Here is an 11192-nt window from a genome sequence, read left to right on the forward strand (position 1 = left end):
GCCCTGTCATATCTTTCTCCACAGGTCTAATCACCATATATTTTATATTCTCATTACTTATTTTGTATATTGTCTACCTCCCCCACTAGAATGTTGTTTTCATGAGGGCTGGGATTCTTGTCTACTTTGTACTTTTCTGTATCCTTAGTATCTAGAGACCAATACCTAGCACAGAGCAAGCACTCAGCAATATTATTGAATGAATGAATGAATGAATGAGCGAATGAATGAATGAATGAATGAATGTTATCCCTTAAGATCCTGAGAGTCCCCATGTATAATAACTGCATCCCTTATCTAGATTTGTAAAGACAAGCCCAAAGCCCTGGACTAGGTTTACATTTGTGTGTGTGTGTGTGTGTGTGTGTGTGTGTGTATACAGGAAATGAGGAGACAGACAAGAAGAAAACATCTACCATATGTATTTGTTTTCTATTGCTGCTATAACAAATGATCACAAAATGTAGTGGCTTAAAACAACACAAATTCATTACTCTCTGAGCCACGGGTTCTTCTCCTGGGGAGATGGAGACTTCCTTGCACTTCAGGCCTACCCCGTGTCCGCGTTCCTCCAGAAGAGGCAGGGGTTGCAGCACTTAGTCCCTGAGATGGTTGGTTGTATAAAATGTAGCGAGAGAGAGTGTGGGGTCCGTGTGTATGTGTGAGTGTGTATGGGTGCACATGTGTGCTTTCATGAGAAAGTTTTTAAACACAGATCATTATAAAGTGTTACTTGAATTGTTGCATGTGTTTGTACAGTCTGAGGGACAACTGTCAGTGACACATTTGTCCAAGAGAACCTGTGTTTGGCTTTCATTCCTGTGACTCAACAGCCATGATCTTATAGAATTGCAAAGATAGCACAGGAAAGGAAGTCACAAACTTCTATTCTGTCCCCGTATCTTCCCACCATTAGCTCTCTGAACTTGTTTTCACTTCTAATAAAAAAGTACATTAAAAAAAAAAAAAGCAGCTGAGGAGGCAGGCAGGGCTGGGCAGCGGGAGGGAGGCAGGCAGCGAGGGAGAGACAGAAAAGAGGCAGCAGCAGTGAGAACCTTTACTCCAAGAGCGGCCGTGGCCCTGGGGCCAGGCCCGTCTTAAGGCAGGAGGAGGGAAGTGGGCTTTGGCTTGAGGAGAAAGGCAAGTTCAGGTTGGAGCAGAAGGCGGGGAGCACTCAGAAGCCCAGGGGGTTGCTGGGGACCACGCCGCCGTGCTCCACCAAGGCCTTGGAGATGCTCTTGAAGTTCCGGAAGAGCTCCTGCTGCTGCGGGTCAGACTGCAAGGCCGTCATGTTGTCCGGGACCCGTGCCGCAGCCTCAATGCACCAGGTGTCGCACAGCATCTTCTCATGCTGGGCCGTGGGGTGGCCCTCGCTCAGGGATCCCGAGGCCCTGGACAGCACCACCACCATGGCATAGAGGTCAATGGCACTGTCCGCCAGACGCTGCGCACAAACTGTTCATTGACGATCCCCTTCTTGTGTTTTATCAACTTGGCCTCCACCCCGGCAGCGAACTGCTCCAGGGCCTGCACTGCCAGCTCCCCGCTGCGGCTCAGCTCCTGGTGGGTGAAGCCGCTGAGACTCAGGCCGCTGCCAGCCCTGCCCGCCTCCTCAGCTGCTTTTTTTTTTTTACACATAAATACAAAAATATTTTATTTTCAGATGCTTTCACTTTTAAGGTACTTCCTTGAAAGGGATGTCAAAAAAGCATTCAATAAAAGAAGTTTCACATTTTCTGCGAGGCTATGATTTGAGGGGGAGACGAGTGGACCACTATTGCTGGTTACATAACAGGAAAGCTTTGTGGCCGTGTGTGAAAGTATCAACTATTTCCAACAAAGTCATTTTTCCCTGAATCGGTTGGTGTGAAATGATATACTGTAATTTTCAAAACAGTTTCTGCTTTTATTGAGATGTAACAGTTCCTGAGCACTTACTAAATTGCTTGTTATGTAGTCCAGCTGGTTTGTCCCTAACAAAGCCAAAGCCACAGAGGGTCTTATCTCTTCCTTTGTGGATGTGTGCATGTGTTAAGCTGTGTGTATATTCTTGGTTAGTCTGCCTTTGAAGCAGCTTGGAGAAGTCTCATCTCCATCTTAGCAGATGGCTGGTTTGACAAAGCATCTCCGAAGGCAGACCCGGCACTCCCCAGTTCTTTAGGTTCAAATTTCAACACTAATTTCCCAGGGCTAAGACCAAGGTGTTAGTTGAGCTGCATTCCTTTCTAGAAGTTCTAGGAATCCGTTTCCTTGTCTTTTCCTGCTTCTAGAATCTTCTCACATGGGCCCCTTCCTCCATCTTCAAAGCCAACTGTGTTCTGATCATCTTTTCAGAGCCCTGTCTCCTTCTGGCTACAGCAAAGAAAGGTTCTCTTTGCTTTTAAGGACCCATGGCTTTAGACTGTGTTTACTCAGTCCAACATAATCTCCCCAACTCAAGGCCCTTAACATAATCAGATCTGCAAAGTCCCTTTTGCCATGTAAGGTAACATGTCCACAGATTCTGAGGATTAGGACATGGACATCTTTAGAAGCATGATTCCACCAACCTCACCTCATCAGCAAATGAAGAGTGATGAAGAATAATAAAGCAAAGTGAAAGCAGCTTGAGAACAATGGGGCCATATTGGCTTTTTTTTTTTTTTAATCACATGGCAACATCTGAAATGCCACACTAGCACTTTTGACATAGATTTATTTTATTTTATTTTTTATTTTTTTAAAATAGTTTATTGTCAAGTTGGTTTCCATATAACACCCTGTGCTCATCTCCACAAGTGCCCTCCTCCATGGGCATCACCCCCCTTCCCCTCTCCCCCACCTGCATCAGCCCTCAGTTTGTTCTCAGCATTCAAGAGTCTCTCATGGTTTGCCTCCCTCCCTCTCCCCACTATTTTTCCCCTTCTCCCCCACAGTCCTCCGTTAAGTTCCTCCTAATCCTCCTATACGTGCAAACATATGGTACTTGTCCTTCTCTGCCTGACTTACTTTGCTCAGCATAACACCCTCAAGTTCCATCCACTTTGCTACACATGTCCAGATTTCATTCTTTCTCATTGCCATGTAGTATTCCATTGTATAAATAAACCACATCTTCTTGACATAGATTTATTTTAAATTTAACAGAAAATGATAAAACATTTGCCAAAATCTCAAGTATAGACCTGTGGCAATCAGTGCCTGTAGCTCTATCACCTACCTTTAGTTAAAACCTGTGCTTTGCCCTGTAGACTTCCCCTGGTGACCATGCTACCATGGAACTCCAACACACTTTTGTCCTCTTCAAGACATCACCACGTTTTCATCACAAAGCAAACTTCTGCACACTTATGGAACAATCTGCTGTGGTGGCCACCTGCCGGAAGAACTAAGTCTCTGCAATAATTACTGGCCGTTTATTCAGATCGTCTTCAAAACACAGCAACAAACCATTTCCAGATCAGCACGAGGCATTGGTAAAACACCTTACTGTTGTTAGACATCACCATGTATCTCCCTATTTGCTTCATTATTTGCTCTCTTATTTAGAATACTGTTATGTGTCTTTGGTTTCTAATGATCTTTCACCCCTTAACCCAAGCACTCTACAGTTTTGCTCTCTAACCTAGTAAACCTGTTTTACACTATTAATAGCTAAAGTTTTACTATATCACGTATGACTGGCCACCATTAGGGAATTAGGAGGTATCACCATTGTAATTACCAAGACAGCTAAAGCTTAATTCCTCATTCAGCTAATGTTTTTAATCAATAATTTCATTTAAAAGGTATAAAATCCATTACGTATTTTCTGCAAACAGAAAATATTGAAAATAATTACTTTTCTTGAATTAAGAACAATATTGAAGCCATTAATTACTGCATTATGTTGTAATGGAATGGGGTTCCCCCCCCTTCTCTATAGTTTAACTTATTTGCTGATAGGTTATTACCTATCTGAGTTTTATAATCTGATTTCTAATTTAGCATCTGTATGAATATACAACCAAATTTATCAAACAGTTTGAACATTTCCCCCCCCCCAATAAACAGAAAAACAGCCTGAGAGATCTCATACAAACATAGTGTATGAACTTGAATGTACCTAGCTCTCTATTGTGAAAAGTGGAGTTTTATTATTACATATTATTCCATATTATTTTTCTTATTAAAATGTAGCTTCCTAGCTTCTCCATTTACTCCTCTTGCAGCATTAACCTGAACTGGTTATTTTGTTCTTGGAATACAAACTATGTGAATAAATGAACTCATCCACCCTCCTTCCTACAGGGATACAAAAATAGTCTCTGCCCAGAAGAAAAGCTCCCTCTATCAAAAAAGGAGTTCGTGGTCATGGTGTGGAGGGACTAAGGAATTTTTAGATTTGCAAAAGTACTGAAGAGCACAGACTGTGTGATAAGGACCAGTATGGAAAAACTAAACTGAATTTAACTGATCCTAAATTCTAAATTTTTGGGTTATTCTCCTAAATTGTTTAATCATGTCAAGATCAATTACAGAAATAATGGTAATTTAGAAGTTAAATTTGAAAAACTTTTTCAAAGGAAAAATGGCAAGTAACATGAAACTTTCTTCAAGCCTTTGCAATACATATGTGCCAAATTGGCAACGTGATTTATGAGGTGTTAAGTGAGCTGTGGGATATTGAAGTTCTGTAAATTACTCAGTCTTGGTGCTCTCTTATACCGTGGCCCATCTACCACATAGCGCCTCTTTGTGGAATGCTTCTTACTTCCTTTTTCTCAGTAACCAGCATAATCCCCACTCATGTTTGCCCAAGTGTATTTCTTCTAAGAAACCTCACTGATTCATCACCTTTCTCTTATCACAATAATATGATTATCTGGCCATTTGTCTGTATTCCCTTCTGAAACATGAGCTGCATAAGGGGGGGTGCAGTATCATTGCTTTATTATTATAGAAGGAATAAGCAGTCACTCAGCAACTGGCACCCACTAAATTCTCAAACACAGTTTTTAACAAAATGAACAGTGTGATAAATGTCTATTCTCTTACTCAAAATTACACTTGGCTTTAAGATGAACTACAGACCCCTCAGTAACAAAAGGAGATTTGTTGAAAGCTGTGGTGTCTGTTTTGAGAAGTCTCTCTGACCATGTTTCTAAGATTTTTATTCCTATTGTAATTTCCAATGTCAAGAAAAATTGTGAGACTTGAATGGGTAAAACATGAGTTTTTATTATCTTTGAGCTATTTTATAGATTTTTGCATGTTTTATATACATAAAATATATATTTATAGAATTTTATATATTAAATATATATAATGTATAATATATAAAATATATTTACATATTTTTATTGAGCTATCTTAACAAATTTTTTTCTTAAATGCATTCAACATTCCTGATGGCCTAGAATATGTATGTTATTTAAATTCCTTTGAATTGAGATTCTGGTTCAAGATGGCAATGTAGGAAGACCTTGAACTCAACTCCTCCACAGACACATCAAATTTTACCCATTTATAGAACAATTCCTCCCAAAGAACTGAGGACTGACTGAACAACTACTGAACAACCAAAGATGGGAGAAAACTGCCAGAACAGCAAGACATAGACACAGTAATCAAGGGAACACCCACCCCCAATGCTAAGAACAGCATGTACACACACTTATATATAAATGCATATAAGCACATATAAATACACACATATAAAACTATAGGACATTGATGAAAGAAACTGAAGATTACCCAAAGAAATGGAAAGATATTCTATGATCATGGAATGGATGAATTAATATTGTAAAAATGTCCATATTACCCAAGCAAACTACAGATTCTTTGCAATCCCTATCAAAATACCAACAGCATTTTTCACAAAACTAGAAACCTAAGCTTTGTATGGAACCACACAAGACCCTGGAGGTTTCACAATTCCATATTTCAAGGTATATTACAAAGTTATAGTAATCAAAATACTATGGTATTGACACAAAAATAGACACACAAATCAATGAAACAGAATACAAACCCCAGAAATAAACCCATATTTATAGGGTCAATTAATCTATAACAAAGAAGATGAGAATATACAATGGAGGAAAAGAGAGTATTTTCAATAAATGGTGTTGGAAAAACTAGACAGCTATATATAAAAAAAATGAAAATGGACTACTTTCTAATCTGATACACAAAAATAAACTTAAAATGGATTAAAGACCTAAAAAAGAGACTTGAAACCATAAAAATCCTAGATGAGAGCACAGGCAGTAATGTCTCTGACATTGGCCATAGCAAGTTTTCTGGGTATGTTTCCTAAGGCAATGGAAACAACAGCAATAATAAACTATGGGGACTACATCAAAATAAAAAGCTTTTGCAAAACAAAGGAAATAATCAAGAAAACAAAAAACAAAACAAAAAGAGAACCTACTGAATGAGAGAAGATATGTGCAAATGATGTCTGATAAGAAGTTTATATCCAAAATAAAAAAGAACTTATACAACTCGACACCAAGGGGTACTTGGGTGGCTCAGTCAGTTAAATGACTGATTGTTGACTTTGGCTCAGGTCATGATCTCATGAAGTCATGAGATTAAGCCACACATTGGCCTCCACACTGAACATGGAGGCCACTTAAGATTCTCTCACTCCGCCTCTACCTCTTCCCCACTCACACTCTCAAAAAAATAAAAATTAAAATAAATATATAATAATAAAGAAAAGAAAACACCACAAATACCAGATAATCTGACCAACAAATGGGCAGAGGAACTGAGTAGACATTTTTCAGCGAAGACATGCAGACTGCCAACAAACACATGCAAAGATGCTCAACATGACTCATCATCAAGGAACTGCATATCAAAGTCACAATAGGTACCACCTCACATCTGTCAAAATTGCTAAAATTAAGAAGACATGAATCAACTACTGGTGAGGATGTAAATAAAAAGGGACTCTCATGCACTGTTGGTAGGAATGTACATTGCTGTAGGAATTGTGGAAAACAGTATGAAAGTTTCTCAAAAAATTAAAAATATAAATATCATATGATCTAATATTTCCATTATTGTGTATTTACCCCAGGAAAATGAAAACACTAACTTGAAAAGATATATGTATCCCTATGTTTACTGCAGCATTGTTTACAATAGCCAAGACATGGAAGTAACCCTAGTGTCCATCAATAGACAAATATATAAAGAAGACGTAATGCACACACATACACACACATACTAGATTATTACACAGCCATATAAAGGATGAGATGGTGACATTTGAAGTGATATGAATGGACCTAGAGGGTCTAGGTGAAATAAGTCAGACTAGGAAAGATAAATACCTTATGATTCCACTTGCAAATGGAATCATAAATAAACAACAGAATCAGAAAGATAAATACAGAGAAATGATGGTTCCCAGAGGGGAAGGAGATGGCAGATTGGGCAAAATAAGTGAAGGGAAGAGGGAGATACAGGCCTCCAGTTATGAAATAAGTAAGTAATGGGACAGAGGGGACACAGTGAGAGGGAGAGAGAACTCTAAGCAGGCTCCTCACTCAAGACAATGATTCATTACCTGCATCAAAAGCAAGAGTTGGATGCTTAACCAAGTGAGCCACCCAGGCACCCCTAATGTTCCATTTTTAAAAGGAACATTAATAACACAGTTTCATAAAAGCAAATGAAAGTGAAGATGTATATGGCAACATCAATTTAGAAGTTCCTTCTATTTAATACTACTGCATATTAAATTGAAGTGTGTTTTACTCATCATCATCAAATGTTTTATTTATATGAAACTTCATTGAAAAGAGTACCTCTAGAGATGCGACAATTTATTCTGGGCTACGTATACATATTTTGAATAAAATACTCAGTTCACAGAGGACTTGTTGCAAGCATAATTCACAATTGAGTGTAAAATGATCCAGCCCTATTCTAAATAAATAAATTATTTAGATATACTTATCAGGTAATACAAATTACTCCCAGCCTCTGATTGATCTCCAGTTCCTATCCATTCTATTTTCCTATATTATTTGAATACACTTTCCTACTGATGTCAATTGGTCACATCCTATTCAAGGACCTCCTCGTCCTTGCTCAGATCACAGTAGTAATGTCTGATCTGGCCTCCCTAGCTGTCTGTTCATCATGCTTGGCAATCCAGCCAGAGAAGTCAACTTCACTGACTCAGCAGTTTCTACATTTCCTTGTAATTACTAAAGTTTTTTCTCCTCTGCCTTTAGAAAGCACAATTTGGCCATGTTAATACCCTACTTAAAATGTTCAAGTGACAACTCCCGTCATTTTGCCCAACTTACCATATATCCTACAGATTCTGTTTACATGGTTTTATTTGCAGTTCTCTCAAGTTTTCATAAGCTCTGTATTTACTCTGCAACACCGCACATTGTCTCCTGTTCTGAGGAATTCCAACTCAGCTTCTTTGTGAAATCTCCCATGACAACTGTCTGACATAGATCCACTTCCTGACTTTCAAAGAGGTGCATGTATATGTGGTCCCTCACTATTCCATGAACTAGAATAACTAGGACCCTGTTTATTTCTGACATTCTGAGCTATTTACCTGAGTATTACTAAAAAAAATAACAACTTAAAAATTCTTATGAATGTGCTTTCAGTAAATGTGAACTTGTTTTATTTTAGGCAGCAAAATTAAAGTTGTGGTTATCCATACACAAGAACACTGAATATATACTTTCGTGTTTTTTGGGAAATAAATACAAACAATGTCAGAAGTAGAAAACAGGGAAAATGGTGGTTTTATTCTTCTAAACATTTTATTATCCTGGGGGAAATTTGGGTAAATTGCCAAATCACTAAAATTGTATTATATCCAAGAATTAAATAAATTCTTATCATCTATCAGATATTCAGGGTACAAAGATCATTAAGATACCTCCCTGTCAGTCAGTTTCCTTCCAAAATAGTAAATTGAACCATGTGAAACTGATATTTTAGGAAGTTAAAAATACTTGAGGACTGACAATTTCATATGGTTCATCAAACTAATATTATGGAAAATAGGTACAGAACTTAAAATATCAAAAGTAGAATGACTCTAGTCCTTGAATAGAATAAGAAGTGCATTAAGAACAAAGAAAAGGAAAAACAATCCTAATTTAGGGCTAGAATTGAGAAAGCCACAAATAAGCAAAAGGACACAAGTTAGATCATGAAGCATTAGCACCATTTCAACAAAAAATTTTTGGAAAAGGCATTTCAGTTACAGGGTACATTTGACCTCTTCTTTTTTTAAATGAAAACTGGCAAGTCTCACTAAGGCTATTGTGGATGAGAGAACGGAAATATATTTAAAATAGCATAACAAAAGAAAGCTATATCATTTACCTACAGCCTCACAAAATTTCAAAGAAACAAAGTACACCTGGGTCTGATGGGAACTGGAACTATGAACTGAAATAGAGAGGCTTTTCTCACCATATCTTGGTTATCTATTGTTCCCGTGTAACCATTTCCTGGGTTCAGATCCCAGCCTAGCTGTGTGATCTGAGTGAGGTAAGCCATTTACTTTCTGTCTGTCTTTCCTCATCTTAAAATTAGGGGGAGGGGGACTGTTGGCTTAATTGGTTAAGGATGGATTCTTGATTTCAGCTCAGGTCATGATCTTGGGATTTGGGAGTTTGAGCTCCCAGTGTTGGGATCTGTGCTCATGGTGCAGAGCCTGCTTGGGATTCTTTCTCTCTCTGCCCCCCCCTTAAATCAATCAATCAATCAATCAATCTTTGGAAAAAGAATGCGGAAATAGAGGGGTAAGGCTTAAATGATGTCAACATATGCAAAGCATGTAGATAGTACCAGACAAGTGCTACTTAAGGGATTTACTACTATTATTCTTTCTAGGCTGCTCCACTTTGCTCCCTCACCCCCACTGACTGGACTATACAAACTCATCTTGCTTATGACTCATCACGAAAGCCTCCTTACTCCTCTCTACAGCACGGAACTGCTTTCTCTGTCAAGATAATGTATTGTCCTGTGTGAGGTCAGTCTTTCAGATCCTATTAGCCATCTGTAGGAAAGAGATTATGTCCTAGGATATGAAGTGGTTGAAGAATAGTGAGTGAGTCAGAGCATGTGTTAAAACTAATAGAAATAGGCATATTTTAATTTAATAAAAGTACTGAAGGGGCACCTGGGTGGTTCAGTCAGTTAATTGACTGGCTCTTGATTTCGGCTCAGGTCATGATCTCGCAATTTGTAAGATCTGATAGCACAGAGCCTGCTTGGGATTCTCTCTCCCCACCCGTCCCTTGCTGTGCTCTCTCAAAATAAATAAACATGAAATAAATGTTTTTAAGAAGTACTGAAGATGATTGTAGCTTTGGGACTAGTTCAGGGTGGCCTATAAAGTGTGTAAAAATGATGAGACAAATTAATGCCCAATTCTGACTACCAAAACTATCCTGGTAAGGAATTTAGACTTCACTCTACAGGTAATAGGGAAGCTTCAAAGACTTTAAGAGGAAGATGATGTGTTTTAAGAAGATAACTTTGAAAGAATGTGGAGATAGAAATAAATGGTACAGAGATAGAAGGATATGAGAAGGAAGAACACAGGATAGGAATCTAATGTGTGATTTGACCAACACAGTCTACATAGGTAAGTCAGAAATCATGGGGGAATCAAGTTCTAACACTTCATTTCTGTGTAAGCATGGGTTACCCATAAGTGAGTCTCAAAGATATTCCTCATTTCTAAAAGATATGAGGAAAAAGTGTGTCCACTTCACCTGGGTCAAGATCAAATTGGACCACATATATAACAAACCTATTTGTAAGATCTATATTTTACATACATATATACATACATATGTATGGATTTTTAAGACTCTAAAGTATAAATATAACTTAAGGGCATTTAATACCATGTACTATCTAAAACTGACTTTCCAATAACATCAGTCCCCAAGGATTTTGTTTGTTTTGTAATGTATTCAAAAGCAGTAGCAGCCCAAACATCACTCATATTTCTTCACTTAAAACTTAGATCCAGGAGACTTGTTGCACAAGTACCAGCTGAAAACACATGTTCTCACTCCTCAACAAAACTTTTCACTTTTTCTCTTCCATTATTGTAGTAATATATTTAGATTCTCAAAAACACAGAGGATTAAGCCTGGAGGTATGAAAAGAAATATTTAACAAAAAGAGTTCTATGTAATTCATCGGTTGCA

The 11192-nt window shown here is 38.1% G+C and overlaps 1 pseudogene; it reads right to left on the reverse strand.

Annotated features, from left to right (window-relative positions):
* Window positions 1–1163: 1163 nt before the first annotated feature.
* On the reverse strand, window positions 1164–3248 carry LOC144217055 (very long-chain specific acyl-CoA dehydrogenase, mitochondrial pseudogene; annotated as a pseudogene).
* Window positions 3249–11192: the final 7944 nt, after the last annotated feature.

This window comes from Crocuta crocuta, unplaced genomic scaffold, assembly GCF_008692635.1.
Source record: "Crocuta crocuta isolate KB4526 unplaced genomic scaffold, BGI_CrCroc_1.0 scaffold269, whole genome shotgun sequence".
In the NCBI taxonomy this organism is placed as follows: Eukaryota; Metazoa; Chordata; class Mammalia; order Carnivora; family Hyaenidae; genus Crocuta; species Crocuta crocuta.